This window comes from Castor canadensis, chromosome 8, assembly GCF_047511655.1.
Source record: "Castor canadensis chromosome 8, mCasCan1.hap1v2, whole genome shotgun sequence".
Taxonomy (NCBI): Eukaryota; Metazoa; Chordata; class Mammalia; order Rodentia; family Castoridae; genus Castor; species Castor canadensis.
Window position 1 is genome coordinate 11,892,329 of NC_133393.1, and position 21,576 is coordinate 11,913,904.

The 21,576-nt window shown below is 40.9% G+C and overlaps 1 long non-coding RNA gene across 1 annotated transcript; it reads right to left on the bottom strand.

Moving 5' to 3' along the window:
* Positions 1–656: 656 nt before the first annotated feature.
* On the bottom strand, positions 657–17,302 carry LOC141425438 (uncharacterized). The gene is made up of 4 exons (XR_012450459.1): positions 16,778–17,302; positions 7,814–7,896; positions 1,479–1,545; positions 657–752 (listed from the first exon to the last, which is right to left on the bottom strand). It is a non-coding gene; the product is annotated as an uncharacterized lncRNA (long non-coding RNA).
* Positions 17,303–21,576: the final 4,274 nt, after the last annotated feature.

Genomic DNA, 21,576 nt, shown 5'->3' on the forward strand with positions numbered 1-21,576 from the left:
ACTTGTGGAGTGTAGATATAATTTTGCTTAGTTTTTATGCTGACTTTTTTTTTCTGTCGCTCTCTAGCCATTGCAGTTTCTCTTCAGTCTGTAAAGCTATTTTTAGGTATGAAACTGCACTAACAGGATGTATGTAATTTATTGGCAGAACTTTCTCGTCAACCCGTCAGTCATTTTTGATTCCAAATTACATGAGCCTAACCCAAGTCTGGGATACATTCACAATAAATGATTGTGGATCATTTATTTCAGAAATGATAGGTTGAAGAAAATGTGCTTTGCACATGAGAAATGAAATCCCACAGCCCAAAAAGTTTCCTGTTTCCTTGAGATCCTCATTTTTCCATTTAGCCCCTATTTTAACTTTTCCTCCCTCTTACTTAAAGGTCTTGAGAGGATCCAAAAACAGACTAGAAAGGCCTCATCACCAACTCCCTGGCCCTGGGTTGTGTAAGACCACACTCCCAGAAGGTAGGAAGGAAATAATCACATCCATAACTGACATTTTATAGAACCCTTGGGAGTCCAGCAAAGAAATGGGAAGAGGTTTTTAGGACCCATATTTTGCAGCCAGGATACCTTGGCTCACCTGGACTAGGCAATGCAGCCAAGAAAACAGGGGAGCCCAGAACATAAACAGTACTCACCTGTCACCGAGCCCATGTGCTCTCATGACACTCATTCTTTCCTAGGAAATGGTTTTCAACATTCGTATCTCCTCAGGTTCATACCACCCAGCACGGTGCCTGTGTCTACACACCAAACTCAGTGTCACTGAAGGCTCAGTCAGGGAAGCATGGCCCCCAGGAGTGACGCAAAGGACGACACATGTTACTAGACCTTCTCTAGTATTGAAGTGGGCTAGGGTGGACAGTCCAGGAAGGAAGGAGGTGATACAGGGAGACCAAAACCAAACAGAAGCCTATGTACTTCTCTCTGCCCCTGGTCTTGGTGACATGGGAGGTGTGCCCTTCATGTCACAGCTGTCTCTCCCCTGGTCCAGGCATTAAAGAACTTGAAGGAGGAGGTCTGTTGGAGATGGAGGAGCTGTGGGTTGGGAAGCTGTTCCAGACCTATCGGGGAACAGCAATAGCAATGTACTAGAGCACCAGCAGCTCCTGCTCTTGCTTTTGAACAAAGCTGGCCGGATAAAATTATATAGATCTTATGTCATTTTTATCACCATTTACATTTTCTGCATTTAATATTTCATAGAGATATCATTTGCATGTTATACATCTTAGGTGCAGGTTTGATTACCAAATACATCTATCCATGTAACTTGCACATGCTATCAAGATGCAGGGTGCTTCTGTTTTCCCAGAAAGTTCCATCCCAGTCTACACTTCTCCCCACGCCACCACCAGAAGCAACTACTGTTCTTAGTTCTTTCTCAATATATTAGCTTTAGTTTTAGTTCAATACTAGTAATAGATTAGCATTAGAACTTTGTATAAACAGAATGATGCTGTACTTACCCTTTTGTGATTTGGATACTTTCACTTAAGGTAACGTTTGCAAGATTGTCTGTGTTGCTGAGTCTATCTGTAATACATTCAATATTTTTATTGCTGAGTAGTACTCCATCAGATAAACACACCGCAGCTTATCTCTTCACCTGCGAGTGAGTGTTTGGGTTGTTTCCATTTTGGGGCTATTAGGAACACAAAAACTATGAACATCTTTCTACAAGACACTTGTGGGGAAATGTGATTTCACTCAGGTTCTTAAGAGTGGTATTACTGAGTCATAGAGTTGGGGTGAGTTTAATATTAGTATTAACTGCCCAACTATTTTTTAAAGGAGTCATTTATGGGCTGAATTGCGTGCCTCCAAAATTCCTACGTTGAAGTTCTAATGCCTAGTGCCTCAGAATGTGACTGTATTTGGAGACAGAGTCTTTAAAAGGCTAATTAATTTAAAATGAGGACATTGAATTGGGCCTTAATCCAATATGATTGTGTCTTTACGAAAAGAGAAGGTTGGGAAGCAAATACACAAAGGCAGAAGTGGTCATCCACAAGCTGAGAAGAGAAGTCCCAGAAGAATCAACATCCCCAGCACCTTGACCTTGAACATCTGCCCTCCAGAACGAGGAGAAAAGTCACCAAGCAGCCCGTGGTTCTTTGTTATAGCAGCCCTACAGATGAATACACGGCAGTACCATTCTCACAGCCCCATCAGAAATGATTGCATTTTTATTTTTAGCCTTTCTAGAAGGTGGATAGTACATCCCATCATGACTTTCATCTGAATTTCCCCGCTAAACAGTTATATTCAGCACAATTTTAGATGCTACTTGCCGAAGTAGCATCCTCACCGGCTTTTTCCAAACCATTTCCCGCACAAACATCTGATGCTGTTGCCATCTAAAGTCTTTCAATGACTCCCAATTTTCCTGAGACAGAGACAGAACTCCCTCTTGTAATATGCAGCAAGGCCCTTCCTGGTCCTCCACAACCTGAATGCTGGACCTCTTTGGTCCTTGTTTTCTCCTTTTTTCTCCTGACACCAAGAGGAGTCCTACACTCCTCCCCATGTCTCTTCCTTTCTCAGACAGCTATGCTCCCCTTCTGTGTACATGTCACTTCTTCGGGAAGCCCTCCTTCACCTCTCTAATCAGACTCCTTTCCTTTCTTCTAGGTTCTATAGCACATCTCCTTTTTAGCATTTGTCACAGTGGAAAGTTTTCATTTTATATTTTTTACCATTTTACTAATTCATCTTCTTCATTGGGCTCTGTAAACATGAGGACAAGGATGGCATCTGGATTTTGCTTAGAACCTATTAGAACCTGGTTTTCGAAATTTCTCAGTAAATATTTGTTGGGTCAAGGAATGAAAGTGAAGAAGATAATGAAGAAGGAGGATTAAGCTTTCTCTTACCGCACCCACCTCCACCACCACTATCACAACAATCCACCTCTAAAAAGGTGAATTCTGCCTAAGTCTGATCAGTTCTCACCATCGCTGGCCATACCCTGGTCCAAGCCACCATCAATCTCACCTGGACAACTGTAAAATTTCTTCACAGGATTACCTTGGGTCCTAAGTTTATTTTACAGCAGTCACCATGAACCTTTTAATTGTAGACACCACATTTGATCCCACCAAGCCTTCCAACAACATAGAATTGATGGCTGTGTCACTGATCTAACATGTTTGGCTATCAATTCCTAACACATCCCTTCACCTGTCCCCTCTAATCACCTCTGGACATTTTGCTGTTCTTTCAACACATCAGTCTCCCTCCTGACTCAAGGACTTGGCCATTAACACCTGCCTAGAATATATTTCCTCACCTTGCTGCCTTCCCTCTTTAGGGCCTTGCCTTGAAGTTTGCCTCCTCTAAGAGGCCTTCCCTGATCATCCTAGTTCAACTAGCCACCATCCAAATTTCAGAATTCAGACACTATTTCTCCAAAATTTTCACACCAAAGTATTTACCCATACCCTTCTAAGAGCCACTTTGGACCACAGTAGCCCACATTCTCATTTCTCCTACCAGAGATGGGTTTTTCCCTTGGGGTTCTAGGTGTCCCATCTATCACCATGCTGACATCAAGGGCCCACTACCAGGTAGCACCAGGAAAGAAAAAGACATATGATGATTTCCCCACACTTGCATGCTTACAAGGGCCATTTTTCCCTCTAGTCAGTAAAAAAAATGGGGTCATTCTCAGAGATTTTGCTAGGTTTGCCCACTGAGAAGTTCTTTTGACTCAAGCCACCCTTCTTTCCCCTCAATTCAAGGCAATGTGATTAAGGGAGTGAGTGAGGTGATTCAAGTTTTGTTTCTTTTTTATATTATAACTGCTATTATTTTCTTTTCAGAGTCCTCTGGTAGTTGGTTTTTGTAAACCGCCCAGATTTTTTAGCTGTCTTCAATGGGAGAGGTGAGCTATATCTGTCTAACTCAATCTTGGACAGTAGCAGGAGTTCGTAAATATGAAAGACATAGAAATAGTCATATTTTCTTGTTTTTCCTATGTCTATTTGGGTAATTTGTATCTTGTGTGTATCCATTTAATTTTAGTTATTAAATTTATTTATATAAAGTTATTCATCTTTCTTTATTAGTGTCTTAAATTGTATAGTGATTGTCTTTCATCCCTCCTGTTAGTAATTTTTGATTATTCTCCTTTTATCTTGATCAGCCTAAATTTTAGAGTTTAACAAATTTGACAGTCTTATCAAGTAACTAGTATTTAGGGTTTTAAAAAGTCTATGTGGTTACTCTTTGTTTACTTCATTGATTTCTGCTCTCAATTTTATAACTTCTTTCGTTTCACTTACTTTGAATTAAATGTGTTCTTTTCCTAACTTCTTTTGTTGGTTTGTTTTGCTTTGTTTTGAAATAGTCTCTCCCTATGTAGCCCAGGCTGGCTTGGAACAGGCTATGTAGTCCAGTTCGTGAGCCTCAAATTCACCATCCTTCTGTCATAGTCTCCTAAATACTGGGATTACAGATGTATACCACTATACCTGGCATTTTTTCCTAATTTATTAAGACAGAAAGGTTAGACCATTGATTTTACTCCTTTCTTCTTTTGACAGATAAGCATTTAAAGCTATATTTTCTATTCCACAAGTTCTGATGTTGTGTTTTCATTATAATTCAGAATATTTTCTCTTTCCTCTGAAATTTCTTTCATCCCTAGATTTTTTGTGTTGATTAATTTTTAGTTACTATGGGATTTTCTGGGCATATTTTAATAATTTACTTCTAATTTAATGATCCAAATAGGAATTAACTTAACATTTCAGGCACTGGAAATACTATGCAGTTGTTTAATAAGGTACTCTGTAAAGGTCACATAATTTTCTACTTGTCCTATCTATTAGTGAGAATGTCAAATTTCTTCCATTTATATTTGAAGATCTGTCTTTTACTTCCATAGGTCTGTAAGTTTCTTGCTTTATCTATTCTGAATTCTTATTGTTGGGTGCACATACATTTAAAATTATTATATATTCTTTATGAGTTGACTTTATTATCATTTGTAATTGTTCCTTTTTAGCTCTAGAAATAGCCCTTATTCTTAAATCTACCATAGTTGATACTAACAAAGCTATGCCAACTTTTTTATTAGTATGTAAATGATTTGTCATTTTACTTTAACATATATGTGTTTTGTGTGTAAAGTGAGTTTCTTAGCATTAGTATATATTTAGGTTGTGCTTTTGAATTCAGTCTTTGTTTCTTTCGTTTATTATTTCATTTTATATTAGTATATATAAATTGTACAAAAAAAATGGGTGTATTATGACACTTTCATACATGTATAGAATGTATTTTGACTTATTCACGACTCCCTCAGAAAAGGGAGACTCTTCTGTCTCCCTCCCCTCCCACTTTCCCCTTCCTCTTTCCAAATAGTCACCCTTCTACTTTTGTACATGTGTGAGTGTGTTTAAATCTAGATTCCACAAATGAGAGAAAAGATGTAATATTTGTCTCTCTAAGACTGGCTTATTTCCCCAAACATAATGATCTCCATTTCCATCCATTTTCCTGAAAATGGAATTTTATTCTTCTTTATGTCTGAATTATGCTCCATAGTGTACATATACCACATTTCTGTATCCATTCACCAGTAGGTGGGCACCTATAACCTGGCTCTTGTGAGTAATAGCACAGTAAGCACAGGTGGGTGTGCAGGAATCTCTACTGTTGGTAGACTTTGATTCCGTTGGGCATATAACCAGGCGTGATACAGCAGAATCGTATGGTAGTTCTATTTTCACTTCTTTAAGGAATCTTCACAATGATTCCCATAGTGGCTGCACAATTTACATTCCCATAAGCAGGATTCCTTTTTCCCTATATCCTTCCCAGCATTTATTGTTTTTTGTTTTCTTGAGGGTAGCCATCTGACTGGGGTGAAATGGAACCTTAGTGTATTTCCATGGTGGTTAAAGATGTTGAAAATTTCTCATGTATTTATTGGCCATTTATAGTTTTTCTTTTGAGAACTGTTCATATCATTTGCCTATTCATTGATTGGATTCTTTGGTGGTTTCTTCAGTTCTTTGGTGGATATGTTTCTTCTTTCCTATGCTTCATTTTAGACAGTTTATCTTCCTATCTTTAGGCCCATTAGTTTTTTATTCTGCAGTGTTCAGTCTTTTGTTAAGCCTATCTATTTAATTTTTCACTGTGACATATTTTCTAACTTCATAGTTTTCATTTGCTTCTTCTTTTACATAAAATTTCTATTTCTCTATTGACATTTCCCATCTTTTTCTTCATTGCTTTCATATTTTCCTTTAATTTATTGATCATACTTAAAATAAGGGTTTGAAAATTCTTGTGTACCAAATATTAATGTCAGTCATATTTAATAATAGTCACTAATGTTTCCTGTAGTTGCAGATCACATATTCCCATATTTTTGAGTATATATCAGTTTTTTATTATATGGTGGAATGTGGCTACTACATTGTTTAAAAAATTTGGCTACATAAAACCCTTCAGAAACATTATGCCATATAATATTGATGATTCTAAGAAACCAACCTTTTCAAGTTTTCAGAAATCAAGATGTATCCTATAATTAATGGAATAATTTTTCTTTCTTACTTTTACATAAAACAATGGCACATTTTTATTTGGCAGTCCTTAGATTTGATGAAATATAATACCAATGTCCATTCCATCAATGGTACAGGAAAATTGGCCTAACCTACTTCAACACAATCTTTTCCCAATATAATAGGTGAATAAATATTCAATACAATAGATGAATAAATGAGTATTATTCAATGTCCATTGCTTGAATATTAGTGGGGCTGTTTCACAGATAGAACCCCTCTACCTCACACATTTGTCTAAATTTTACTAGTATGAGATATCCAAAGATCTAGTAACTGCTGCCCTTCACCATTCTCTGAGTAAAACAAACATAACAGTTACTTACTCTAAGTAACTTACTGATTCTTGAGCCAGAATGTGGTAGGACATCTACATAAAATGTTAAGATATGACATATGTCAATATCTTACAACTTGGTAATATTTATAAGTTGGTAAATCTCTACTACCTAAAGCAGCTCAGATATTTCTGACTATTCCAGTTATTCCCTGGTCCTCCAAGAAATCCACGTTTCAGCACCTAATGAGTTAACATCTAATCAAATAGATATAGTGGCCTTCAGAAATCTGCTCCAATCCTTTGCCCAGCATCTTTTCCATTTGGTTTGTGTCTACTCCATATAAGCTGTTACTGCTCTTAAATATCATTCCTTCTTACTATCAAAGATTAGTTGATTAGATTAATCTCAATTTATCTATTGAAGAACAGTATAGAGGAAGAGGAAATAGAACACTCAAAAAAGGTTAAAGAATAGATACAAAGATCAATTTGTGCGGCTACCACATTGGGATGCCTGAGGCAGGCAAGAAGTATCCTGAGGCCACAAAACATCTAAGGAGAAAAATACAGAAATTCAGATACCTGCTGAATGCATATTTTTATGCATTTATGTAGGAGAAAGAAGGGAACCCATTTCCTTCAAAGAGGAGTTTAAGATCTAGGGGTCTGGAAGATAGACCTTCCCTCATTTCATGTTACTGCCCCCAGTTAGCTCTTACAAGAAGCTGAATGCATGTTGGAATGAGCAGGACATTGATCTTCCATATGTATTCAGGGGTAAAATAAGCAATTTCAGGCTTATACTCATTGGCCTTAGAAGATACCCACAGGCAGAAGCCAAGAAGGGTTGCCATTTTCAAAAATGAGACCAATAAGAGATAGCCCAGAATTCTAAATCTTATCCCTTAAACATTAAATTTCACTCTTAATTTTCACTTACCTGAAAGGTAACTTCTATTTATCTCCTTTGTCAATTGATTAGCATTATTTATTGTCTTCTATAAGAAGGGCACAATTTTGTTCCTGAAAAGGCATACAGACAAAAGAACAAGGATAAAATGAGATTAGGAAACAACTAAGTATGTGATGTTTCTACTAATAGGAAATCCTCATGTGCACCATTCTTTGTACAGAACCACCAAGTCTCAGAGAAGGAAGAGAATCCCAAGACCTGAACATTGTCTCATTTCTGGCCCTTTAAACACACTGGCTTCCAACAGGACAACACATCAAGCACATAAAACCATCTTGGACAACCTCAGCTGCTCCAACATAGCTGTTCCCCTTCCAGATCTTTGAGTAGGACCAGCACTTGATCACTGTTGATCTGCTGCCATTTCTTGATCAGTCCCTAGCTCTGTACAAAGAGGCTCACCAGATGTCTCTGAGTCTTTGATTACTGTGCCTGACTTAATGAAGGAGAGTCCTGGCCTCATGGATCTCCCAGCTGGATGGACATCCCTCTCTTGTTCATCCCTTCACCAGGTTGATACACCCAGAAGGTTGTGGCTAATGGTTTACACAGAGAGTGGATGGTGAAACTACATCCTGGGTAAGACACCAAGGTCTTCCTTCCACAAGACTAAAGCAGTTAAGCAACACACACACACACACACACACACACACACACACACACAAAATTAGCAGGTGAACAACTTCTATTTGGGAGAAAAGGAAAGATCTCTTTGACAATATTTTAAAACATTGAGAGTGTTCAAGGTACAAATCATTACATCTTTATTTATAGTCTAGAACCTAGAAGAGAAAGATAAACAGCATAAAATAACTCTAAGTTTATGAAGAAAAACAAACTCCTATCTGCTGCTATGACCACCACCAACTGGTTGAATATTACCATTTTTTAAAATCTTTTCTACTCCAAGATTCTATGATCTCACTTGAAAGGATAAGTACAAACAATCCAGAGACAACCTAATCTTCCTAAATTACTCACATGAATCATTCCATTTTCTATGCTTCCTTTTTTTTTTTTTTTTTTTGGTGAGACTGAGGTTTGAACTCAGGGGTTCATGTTTGCCATGCAGGCACTCTATCACTTAAGCCATGCCTCCAGTCCATTTTTCTCTAACCATTTTGGAGATGGAGTCTTTTGAATAATTGTCCAGGCTGCACTTGAACAGCAATCTTCCTAATCTGAGTCTCCCAAATAGCTAGGATTACAGGTGTGAGCCACTGGCACCTCGTCCATTTTCTATGCTTTTAAATTCTAAGAACATAAAATCCTAATTTAAAAAAAAACCAAATTTTGAACATTTAAGATCAACACACAACATACTTTTTGGTCAATTTCATCTACTGTGAAAAAGTAAAGTAGTCAAACAGCTGATTTAGAAAAAGGTAAAATAATCAAACTCATAATTTAGGGTTAGGTAGAGATCCTTAAAAAAAATAAATAAGTGTCCAGGTGTGGTGGCCTTTGCCTATAATCCCAGCATTAAGGTTGGAGGATTGTGAGAGTTTGAGGCCATCCAGGGGCTACATACCGAGACACTGCCTCAAAAAAACAAAAAAAAAGTAATCTGCAAAATGGTCCATTTTTCAATGATTATTCAAACACAAGTCTATTGAAAACTCCACCAGCAAAACAAAATAAAATAAACTCTTTGTATCTCTCTTCTTCATTGTACTAGAAGGCCAACCAGTTACTGAGAATCTTGGATGAGTAGAGAAATAACTACTAGAGAATTGAATTCCTGTCTACACAATGCTAAAACATCTAGTAAGTCTAGTTAAAAAAAATGTCAACCCAGATGTTTGGCACTACATAGACAAAACAGCCAGATGACGGCTGAACTTGTGGATACACTGCTGAAATGGACCAGATGTTCTGGCCTCTTAGGGCTTCAGAGCCCAGCAGTCAGTCCTTGGGGATATCAGGAGAAAGCAAATGTCCCCAGTGGACCTTCGCCACCTATGTGCCTTCCCTGGAAACTACAGTGGGTATGCAATACAGTGAGGTTTAAGTTAAAAACATCAGTGACCACCGCAGAAAAACCAAGGAAAAGTAGGAGAAGGATAGGACATAAGGGGATATTTATCTGACATCCATGTTTTGGGAAGTCACTGAGTCACAGCTATCTGGAGACCTGTGGCTGGATTTCCAAACACTTCCCCTTAAGACTTTCTCTTTCAATCCAACCTCTAAGCTACCTTTCTTTTGCCCATGGGGGGATTTTTGTAGGCAACAGTCAAAAGTGAAATCTAGAACTTTCCTTTCCCCCCCTTTTTTGCTCAGTTCTCTGTCTTTTCTTGCTGTGTGCAAAATGCAAAGCAGGAAGGGGAGAATGAGAATCACACCAAGGGTCCTTCTGCTGCAACCCAAGCAACAGGCAGTCCTGGCAGAAAAGGTTCAGTGCTGGAAATGGCAGGCCAAGGCAGGAAGGGACAGCCAGTGAGGACAGGATACAGAGACAGCACGGGGACACCACCACTGGGAGAGGAAACCCATGGGGCTGGCAGCCAGCTAGGCAGCACTTAGAAAGGAGGAGGTTAATTGACAGGGTGGGACAGAGCCACAGAACCTGGAGTCCCCTCCAGCAAATTTGTCTAAAATGGTGCCTTAGCAGGAAGCTGAGGGCAGCCGGAAGGGAAAAGTCTCACAAATACCATGTGATTACTAAGCTCCCAACTGTATTTAGAAAACAGCTTTAGCTGTTTTCCTTCAGAAAGTTCCGATATGCATTTAACCTGTTGCATATTTTTTGTTTTCAGAGAGGGGGGTTGTTTAGTTTCTTTTCTGAAAAGTCATTAAAAATTTTATCCTTCATGTCAGGATTTTCTGGAGCCTTCCCTGGGACAGTTTCTTCTGTTTTCTAAAAGAAAAGGCAAAACTGCTTTCTTGCCTCCCTCCCGGACAGACTTATTAAAACAATCTTCTTACTGCCACTGGAGGAGGACTTAATGAACCGTTCATCAGGACACAATGAATAGAGCGAGTGAGGCGATGTGGGAAAGAAAATAGAAGAAGGAATAATTTCCCATTTCCCTCTTGAAGTCAAGCCCAAGCCTTTGCTGGCAGAAGGAGATAGGACTACCAGCTCGAATGTTGAAAGAATGTCAGCTACACGAGCACTCGAATCCCAAGGTACACAGTTGCACCCTGATTTTGCTCACTCCAAAAGATGGCAGGGATGGACCGGAAAATTTTAGAACAAAAGTGAAGAGTATTATTTTCTTCTCTTTGGATTAAAAAAAAAATCCCTTCTCCCATTTCTAACTGCCCCCTCCCGCCTTGCTTCCCCCTCTCCTCACTCCCTCTTCTCTCAGCAATTGGCTTGATTTTAAAAACTATATTTCTGCCCAGGCATTCAAAAATGCTGAGTGCCTGAAGCAAAGCAGTAGAGTAAGCATGTTTCTTTCTGCTTCTTGGCAGCTCTGTGGCCCAAGACCTGCTTCCAATTAGAGATCATGTGGCTTCAGTTTAGTATTATCATGAAAATGAAATTACCACTTTAGAAAAGTCAAGTTATTTTGGAAGTGAAAACTGCAGGTCAGAGCCCACCAAAATTCCAAAAAATTTACTCAAGAAACATCTTGTTGAAGGGTCAGAATGGTCTGGTTGATAAACACCCTGGGGTTATGATTCCTGCCACTCCTCAGGCAGGCCACTCCCTGGTCATTGTGAAGGTCAAGTTCACTGTCCTTCTGAGGACAGATCTAAGCTGGTCTTGCTTGCAGAGACAGCCCAGCTCTTCAGACCCCCTGATTTTAGCCTCTTGCCTGGCTGGCTCAATCTCTACCTTTCTACCTTAGTTGGCTCTTTCTCCCCTGAAGTTATGTCTTTCTCCCTCAATCTCCAATCAGATTGTAAATTCCTGAAAGCTAGGGCCATGTCTTTGAATTTTGGAGTTGCATAAATTCTTAGAATAAGAAGGGGAAAACAGTCCCATCAATTAATTTGAAGGATAAGGCTTTTTTATTAGCTTCTAGAAGACACGCTCTGAGGACTGAGACCTCTGGCCACATTAGGGTCCTCCTGACCTACCCTCGCTCCCCAACCTCACCTCAAAGAATCTTTCCACAGAGTGGCCTTGAAATGTGCTGTGGACCAGACTCAGCCAACCTTGTATATCTGCATCATGATTAAGCCCCTGGAGATGCAGAAGGACTGGGTCCACTCCACTAGCCAGATCTGTGACTAGAGATAAAGTGCTTTACTTATTTGACCTTTTATTTACTCATCTATAAAACTTGGGAAACATAAATATCCACCCATTGGTTTGCTGAGGATAAAATAAAACAAGGTATGTAAAGTATTCAGCTCACGTACGTACCGTCAATGAGCACTAAGTAAACTATTGTTGTTTATTGTCATTAATATTATTATTATTTGGAATGTGTTCAATGGAGCCGAGACACAGGGTTTCTTTTATAAAGAGCTCCATGGCATGTCATATGAAAACATGGGTTTGTTTAGAGGAAATGGCCTGTGTCAGCTTTCTGGAACCATCTCTGTTATTATGAAATTCCAGGAACTGAAATAAAATAGCAAGGGGGTAGGAGAGAGGGTGAGTGGGTTCTTCACAAAGGGACTGGAACCAGCAAGCCGGTAGGGTCAACAGTGTTGAGTACATTCTGTGCACTGAGCATTGTCACTGCTGTAGGAAATCTGGGAATTGTTACAACCAGGCTGTCTTCAGATGTGCACAGTCTTGTTGGAGATATTGAGTGCATGAGAAGAAAACTAAAGTTCCAGCTGTGTGTAGTGTGTTTCCCAGGGTATACTGACAAGTTCCCAGCAAAGAAGTTCCCAGCAAATCACAATGACCTCCAGGTGGTGTGTGCAGGAAGGATGTGGCAAAGAAGGTGGAACTTAAGGTAGACTTTGAAGGACTGTGAAGACCCAACTATATGGAGAAAAGAAGCAAGGCAACTTGTACTAAGGGGTGACTTTGTGCAAAGGCCCAACTATAGAAATATTAAGATGTGCTTGAGACAGTGAGACCAGAGCAGTGAGACCTAGGGAACATAAGAGTAAAGGAGTTCTTGAATGCTTTGCTTGTTACAGGGCCCTAGTACAGTTATGCAGAGAATGTTGTGCTGGAGTGCTGTGTAGTGTGCAGCCTAAACACCTGTATTTAAAGGCTTGTTTGCTTCTTTGGAATCCATTCAGCAAGTAGCTAATGAGTAGCTGAAGCTTTTCGAGTTAAAAATATCCATTTTTTATTTTTTTTTTATACATGATGTTGAAGAACTCTTGAAATTTTTGAAAATGGGCAGCTAGTCAACAAAATAATTGACCGCTGATTTGGTGGTGAAAGACAAGACACTGTGGTGTTTTAAAGCCCTGGTTTTTGGCATTCTCAACATGAGCACCTTTGAACTCTAAGGAATCCTAATTTAAGTTAACAGTCTTTCTGGGCTGACCCAGGGAAAAATTATTTTTTTTCTTTTATTATTCATATGTGCATACAAGGCTTGGTTCATTTCTCCCCCCTGCCCCCACCCCCTCCCTTACCACCCACTCCCCCCTCCCTCCCCCGCTCAATACCCAGCAGAAACTATTTTGCCCTTATTTCTAATTTTGTTGTAGAGAGAGTATAAGCAATAATAGGAAGGAACAAGGGTTTTTGCTGGTTGAGATAAGGATAGCTATACAGGGAGTTGACTCACATTGATTTCCAGGGAAAAATTATTTCAAAATAAAACACATCACAGTTGTCTAACCTGTCTAAAATTCTGCTTATCTGATAAGAAAGTTTCCAAAGAAGTCAGGAGAGAAGGAGTAGTCTTGGGGCTGAGGGGAGGGCTAAAGGAACCATGGTACTATCTATAACCCATCAGAGAGGCAGGAAATGAAGGAGCAGGTGGTAGAGAGGAGGATTTGGTAGCAATTATTCCATTTCCTCTTTCACTGTCTTTTCAGAACAATTGTTCTGTGGCCTATGTCTAAAATAGAGATGAATCCATTATTGTGCCAAGAACAACCTCCTGGATGTAGCACAACAAGTCTAACGGGATAGGCAAAGAAGAAGTATGTTACAGAAGAAAATAGCAATGTGTGGTCCCTTCAACATACATGTTGCAGTTAATGAGTGACTTTTGGATTCAACAACCACTCAGTCCATGCTTCGAACCAGCCATCCTGGCATACAGAAGCCCATGGCCCTCTGAGGCTCCCAGCTGCCCCTGTCTGTGGGTTCCACTGAACCCAAGAAAGACTGGAATTCCAAGAAATCGAGCTTTTCTGCAAGCCTGAAAGGTGTGGAGCAGATGCTGGGGCCCTTGGCCCAGGAACAGATGACTGGGAGATTCTGCCATCAACACCTACTTGTAGATTTGAGTTTGAGCTGTCATTTGCAAATGCTTTGTAAAACAATCCATCTCCCATGACCTCAGTGGAGCATGACTTGGCTGGTGGGACAAAGCATCCTGAGGAGAAAAGCAGCTTGTCCAGGACATCACAGAAACACTGAAAGATCCCAGGCAGCTCCAAGAGGTCAGAGGTCCCTCAGCCTCACCAAAGAAACCTCTGCAAATCTGCTGTGGAGCACCACCAGTGTAGGTCCCATCTCACCGCTACCCTATCCAGGGCACTGGGACATGTGGCAGAATGTAATCTGAGTGACCCTCAGGAGGGAATGGGCCCAGGCCATTCCAGAGCTTCTCATCCAGGAGAGGACGGGTCCCTAACCTGCAGCCTGGCTTCCCGGCATCCTTCAGAAAAGGAAACGACTTGCAGTTGCTCATAGCAACCTCTGCCTGTGGACTGCAAATGTGAAAAGTAGGCAAACACAGACCCCATGTCCACAAAAGCACAGAATTTGGGCCCAGATGTTCCATCCTATGACCACCATCAAGATCAGCCACAGGAGGATGCTAGCTGTATTTGACTTTGGCTTTCATTTCAAGTGCTGCTGCGATCAGATCAGTTAGGGCCCCTAAAGGACTACAGAGCTCCGTAGCCAGCAGCACTGAGGTGCAAGAGATTCAGAATGAGGTTCCCTCCCCCAGCCATTCCTTGCCTCTTGTCTGTCTGCAGCCCTTTTTACACTCACACAGATGTGTGTGCGTGCATATTTTCATATATAACGTTATATAGCACGTAAGATATCACACCCTTGTGTATGTAACGTAACATGTATATACATAATGTTATATAGTATAGTATAAGTCCTTGTGTACCAGCACAGAGATCCTTGACCCTTGACACTGGTGTTTTAGCGACATTAGTCTTACTGACCCCAGTAGGCTGGAAGTCAGGTCAGAGCAGAGTCCTGCAAAGACCTCTGCCCCTCGCCCCACCATTTCTGAGCAGATACCAAGCACACCCATCAATAGCCTAATGCTCTTTGTGGATGGATAATTGGCTCAGTTCTCAAATCCAGAAGCTTCCAGGACACTGTACAGCCAATCATCAACAGGCTCCCCTGCTTGCAAACACTGTTTCCACATCACAACCTTCTTCTGGCAGAAACCAGCTCACACTTGAAGATGGCAAAAGGGTCTCCTATAAGTGCTAACGACCTTCTGCCTCCCACTCTTAACCCCTTTCTCTGCTCCTTCCCTCTCCTGCTAGTTATGTGTTAAGAAGAAGCTATTTCTACCCTGGCTGAGCCTCTTCCCAGTGCACCTCACTCTATGCATTTCTGATTCTAAACTCTACTGCCCTTTTATATCCCTGGACATTACAGATAAAATTCCCCTAAATTGCTCAAATATCTGTGGGCATTCCAACTACCCATACAGGTAACAAAATCTGAATTCATGTATCATCTGAGCCATGGCCAGTGTCACCTCCATCTTCTCCTATTGCTATTTCATCTCCCAGCAGGCTTAATGCTGTGCCACCTGTGCCCAGTTCCCTCAGGAAGTCTCCTGATCATTTGATCATCAGCAAACAGTTATTTAACAGGTATTGGGCACTGTTTGTGCTAGGCCTGACATTCAGGCCAATAAGCAAAACTAGCAAAGTCCCTGCCCTGGTGGATCTTCCATTCCAATAAAGAAAAAGATAAACAAATAAATAGTCAATACTCAGGAGGTGATACACACAAAGACAAAAATAGGACTAGTTAAGGACAGAAAGTAAGAGATGGGTAGCACTTGGGATGGTGAGGAGCTGGTCAGAAAAGCCTCCCTGAAGGGAGCCACTGGCAGAGAGTGCAGAACAATGACACTGTGCCCCATGGATGCCTCTCACCTCTCCATTCTCCTGGCAATGGAAGGTATTAATAAAAGTTCCAGTCCTTTATAGTCCCTTATATTATAGCATCATGTGCATATTTTTTAGTGGGACTGGAGTTTGAACTGAGGGCTTCACACTTGCAAAGCAGGAGCTATACTGCTTTGTTTGTGGAGTGCCATGACTCCGGTCCATTTTGCTCTGGTTATTTTTGAGATGGGGGTCTCATGAAGTATTTTCCCAGGTTGATCTCAAACCAAGATTCTCCCAATCTCAGACTCCCAAGTAGCTAGAATTACAGGTGTGAGGCACCAGCGCCCAGCCCATCATAGGTTTTTTTTTTTTTTACAGTCCTGGGATTTGAACTCAGGGCCTACACCTTAAGCCACTCCACCAGCCCTATTTTTGCAATGGGTCTTTTTGATATAAGGTCTCACAAACTATTTGCCCAGGCTGGCTTCGAAACTCGATCCTCCTGATCTCTATCTCCTGAGTAGCAAGAATTACAGGAGTGCTTTTATATCCACTACCTCACTCCATCCTCTGTGCTGCATCACTTGCACTTTATAAAGATTTGATATCAAGATCCAGAGAGGGGAGGAGACTTTCTTGGGGCCATTTACAGAAAACCCAGTGGCAGGGCTAGGTTAGAACCCATGCATCCTCATTCTCAGCCAAGTGCTTCCCAGGAGAATAGGTCATGCTGCATAATTGTAATATCAGGTACATTTTGTAATGCTTTCCATTGAAGATACATACCTCAGAACTGATAAAAGCCCCTCAGAGATCTATTGCCCTCTGTGTCCAGCCACAATTCCATTCCAGCCTGACCTCAAACATAGCAACCTAGTTATAAATGGGCAAATGAGTTACTGCATTAGTACAGATATCCCACTCTTAGATCAATAGAAATGACAATATTCAATCAAAACCCCAACAAAAGAGAGATCAGAAGAAAGTGTGCACACTATGTCTACCATGTCTGCTATAACTTCTATGGATGTATGCATAAGCATTTGCTCACCTGAGCATGTTGTAAATGGATTTCTTCTGGACAATTGGCACGTGGGTCTATCCCATCCCTCCCCCATATACAGATTGTAAGGCACAAATTCTCCAGTCCTATATGACTTTGGACAAATCTTTTTTCCTTTCTGGTCTCAGTTTCCTCTTATCAAGTGAGCATCTTGAGTGAGATGATCTCTGAGTTTCTTTCCCCTTCTGAAATCCCACAATTCTATGCCAACATGTAGATTGGTAGACCCTATAGGAGCCCTTCTGTGATGTGCCACACCATACCTGGCTAGAGAATTCTTGATACATTTTCCCAACAAAGATGCTCTTCCCAAGATGAAGAGCTTCCTGAGGTATAGAGCAGGTTGGCCTCTTCTAAATCAGTCATTTGTTTATTGAAAAACAGAGACAGGGAAAACCTTCAGGGATAAAGGGTGGAGCAGGATAAAAGGAAAGGAGAAGAAAGGAAGAAAAGGTGAAGAAAGGAAGAAGAAGGAATGGGTTTGGGAGTGATGCAGTGCTAGGGGCAGGGACAGGAAATGTCCTAGAAAAGTATTTCCAGAGCATTGTGATCTGTTTCTTGTATGAGGCATACGGGCTTCATTAATAAGAAAGAGTGACTGTGTGTGAGTGTGTGTGTGTGTGTGTGTGTGTGTGTGTGTGTCTTGAGCATGTATTAATCATTCTGGCGACAAGCAGATGAAACTGATGATTACTGAAACTTCCTCTGAAATCAGCTGGATATGCCATGTACGTGATGTTTCCTCAAACTGGAACCAACATTTCCGTCCATCGTGGGCTGGTGTCCAGGAGGCTTTCCTCTTATGCTTACCCCTCACTCTGGGACGTGCCCCCAACATTCCTTTTCCTTATTCAAACCCATTATGGGCTTCTCCTTCTCTCCTGGATGGAGAGTTTTGCATCATCTCCTCAGCCAGCTTCAGACAGGGAAAACTTTTACATTAAGAAAACATTAGCAGTCTTTCTGCAAGCTTTGTTATTCCACTTTCTTCTTTCCTTCATCATCATGGTTCTCCATTTAATTTTAACTTTCACCAGAACCTATACCACCCCTCTGTTTCAGAAATAATTATCAAACAGGATATGTGTACTCCATAGAGACCCAGAGATTTACCAAGGGGATGCCCAGGTGTAAATAATTTAAGGGGATCATTTTCCAGATCTTCAATACCCACAAATTCTCTAAATCTCAGCATCCCCAGTTCCCTACTTCCACCTTTCCACTTCTTATTTCAGAGCTGCCATTTTCCGATTTGACAAACAGAAAATTCTCCCACCCAAATCTTGCTTTGGGGTGTACCTTGATGAGCAAAAATTCCTGGGATACCGAACAAGGAGACTATTCAACACAGCATAGTTCTGGAAGGAATCCCTTGACAGCAAAGCAGTGGGGAGTTTCACATGAATTACTGAATGAGAAGAACATTACTTTGTCCAGGAACTAGTGGTTCACTGAGTGCCTTTAGTTGTGTGTCTATCTATTAATTGGAAATGGATGTCTGTCATAGCAATACATCAATGAGTGTATTTGAATGAAAATTTGATTTTCTGCTAACAAAAAATTAGGCGTATCTGACTGATTTATTTAGAACCACCTTTGCCAAGGAGGGTTATATGATTGGAAAGTTACCACCTGGCTCTAGCAAAGCTCTTTTCCTTTTGCCATAAGAATGGCATGTCCCAAATAACAAGCACTCCTTTATTCTTGATGCTGGAAAAAAGATTATATTGCCACAGACAACCTGCTGCCAATGTATCTGGTAAACAAGAAAGAAGACTGTGTTGTCATACAACACTAAAATCCTGGGTATGTTTGTTATAGCAGCATAACCTAGCAGAAACTAATGAAGGCAAATAGCAAATCAAAAATATCTGAACAGATAAATAATGTTACAAATCTCTACTTTAGATCATTTCCCATTACATAAACCATCTTTCACCCGTTTTTCAGGTTTATTGATCAAATGTTAGATGTGAGCATTGGCAACATGGAAGAACACATATTCCCCAATTTAAAGGGAAATGAAGTCTAGAGTAGCAGAAATATAAGTAATTGTTCTTTCTGCCTGGTGACCAGGACCATGGACGTGGGTCCGGAGACCTGAGAAAGCAATGGTTATGCTTGTGTAAGGTAGGAGACACTGGGGAAGGAATTCCTGCAGGTGATAAAGTAGGGGAGGACATTTTAATCAGAAAAAAAAAGTGCATGCATGCATTCCCAGCTAGAAACATCCAGTAGTGCTGGCGCTTACTTTTCAGAAACAGTGGAAGAAGATACAGCCTATGGCTGACAAGACTTTAGCTCCCTGCCTCCTGTTCTTCATGTCTTTGTATAATCCTCTCCCTTTGGGCATGAAAAGGACCTATAACTCATTCCTAGCCACCAGAATATAGCAAAAATATAGCAGAATATGATGTGTCCTTCTCATGCTTCCATTCCAGGGCATAAAGTCCTCATCCTGGCCCTCGGGCCTCTCTTTCCCCTGTGGGCGATAAGAAAGCAATTCATTGGGAAGGAAGTGAAAGTCCCTGTTACAAGAAACTGCAGGAGGCCTCTAGGAACCAAAAGTAGCCTCACCTGCAATAAATGAAAAAGATTCTGCTAAAAAGTGACTTTCTAGGTAGATTCTTCGCCTGTGAGCCTCCGGTAAGATCACAGCCCTGCTGGATCACTCAGTTGCAACTTGGTGAGACCCCAAAGCAGAGAACCAAGCTCAGTTGCACCCAGACTCCTGATTCACAGAAATGGAAAGGTAATAGACAGGAGGTGTTTTACATCACTACCTGCATGGTAGTTTGTTACCCAGCAGTAGAAAACTAAAAGGCAGCTGGAGAGGTAGACTGGGCTGTGCTAGGGAACTCAGTTTTTACTATGCAGGTCATGAGGAGCCAAGGAATGTTCTCAGCAAGGAAATGCCACAGAAGTGAGGTTTAGGATGACAGTTCTGACTACAGAGCAGGAGAAAGATTTCAAGGACAAGACTAGAAGCCCCCTATCTAAGCCAGGAATACAAGAAAACATGTGAACTCAGACCAAGAAAAATCATGACATGAGTATTTATTAAACATCTACTGTAGTCAGTAAAAAGGAAGACAGTAAGAGTTACAAAGCATGATCCCTGACTTTGAAAAGCTTTATATCAAGAGAGGAAATATGGTGGCTATGCAGACAAAGTGAGTCAATTGGTTTTGTTTCCTTTTATCTCCTTAACTAACAATTTGATGAGTGGATGATATTTATGAGATGAGATGGACACAAATCTCTTCCTACAGGGTTGGGGTGTAGTGAGGAGGGCTCCTGCAAGAAATTCTGAGGACTGCGTAGATTTTAGATGGGTAAAGATAGTATTGAATGTCCTGCAAACAATTTCTTGGTTAGAGAAAATATAAATTGGTTTAGGGAATGAGTGTAGAGTGGGAACTTGGAAAAGATTGGAAAGAGACTGGGAGCTTTGACCTCTCCTCTTGTTTGCCTATAGTGCTGAACATATTTTGTAACTGGTTGAAGGGCTACCCAAGAAGCCTTCATGGAAGAAGTGAGACTAGCTGGCTGTAACAGAAAAATGAAGTTTAAATAAGTACCCAAGAGCAGAAACAACCTTTCCTTGGAGACCAGGGGAAGACCAGGGTGTAGCAATGGAGCAGGGGTTCTGAGGACACAGAGAAGAACTATCTGTTAGAGAATATAAAGCAATTGGGGAAGAGAAGTATGGGAAGGTGATTAGGGCCAACTTTTTACATAGAAAGCCTTAAGATCAATGTCTTTTTGAACCCAGAAGGTCTTAGTCCATCCATGATCACATTAAGACCCTGTTTATCTCTTCTGAATGACTTCCTGTCCTCTTTGGGATAAGATCAGTGCTCCCTCCCATCATGCACACGGCACTGCCTGATCTAGCCTCTGCTTATCTTTTTTGGCCTCAGCTCAGAGCCCTAGCACACTGGGCTCAGTTCCTCAGAATCTCCAGTTCTTTCTGTCCTCAGGTCCTTTACACACACAAGGCTTGTTGGGTAGAGGAGAGCGGAAGCACACTGTAAGCAGGATGCTCCTGAACTCACTAATTTGGGGTCCATTTTGTCATGACCCTCATGGCACCTTGCCTGCTTTGAGCATGTATCACACTTGTAATCAAAGCGTGGACAATGAGAGACTGTCTATGGGTCTGTCTAGAACACACAGACTCTGTGGTTCACTACTACTTTGCCCACACCTGGCATAACATCTGACACTTGGTAAATACTGGCCCAATGGGTGGAGTCACATGGATGCATCCTCTGTTGGAGTTTAACTCAACATAGATGACAAGGAGAAAGGTTGAAACTAGTGCTTCTACCGCTCACACAGTACTGAACTCTGTACATGAACTATCTCACTAATTCACCCATCTGGGACAAAAGGACCACCAGACCCAAGTAGATATCACTAATGACAGTGTGTGAAATACCTTTATAGCCAACCCTCAAAATAAGGTGAAGAAAATCACAGCATCGCTAAACCACACCCATATCTAGCAACTTATTAT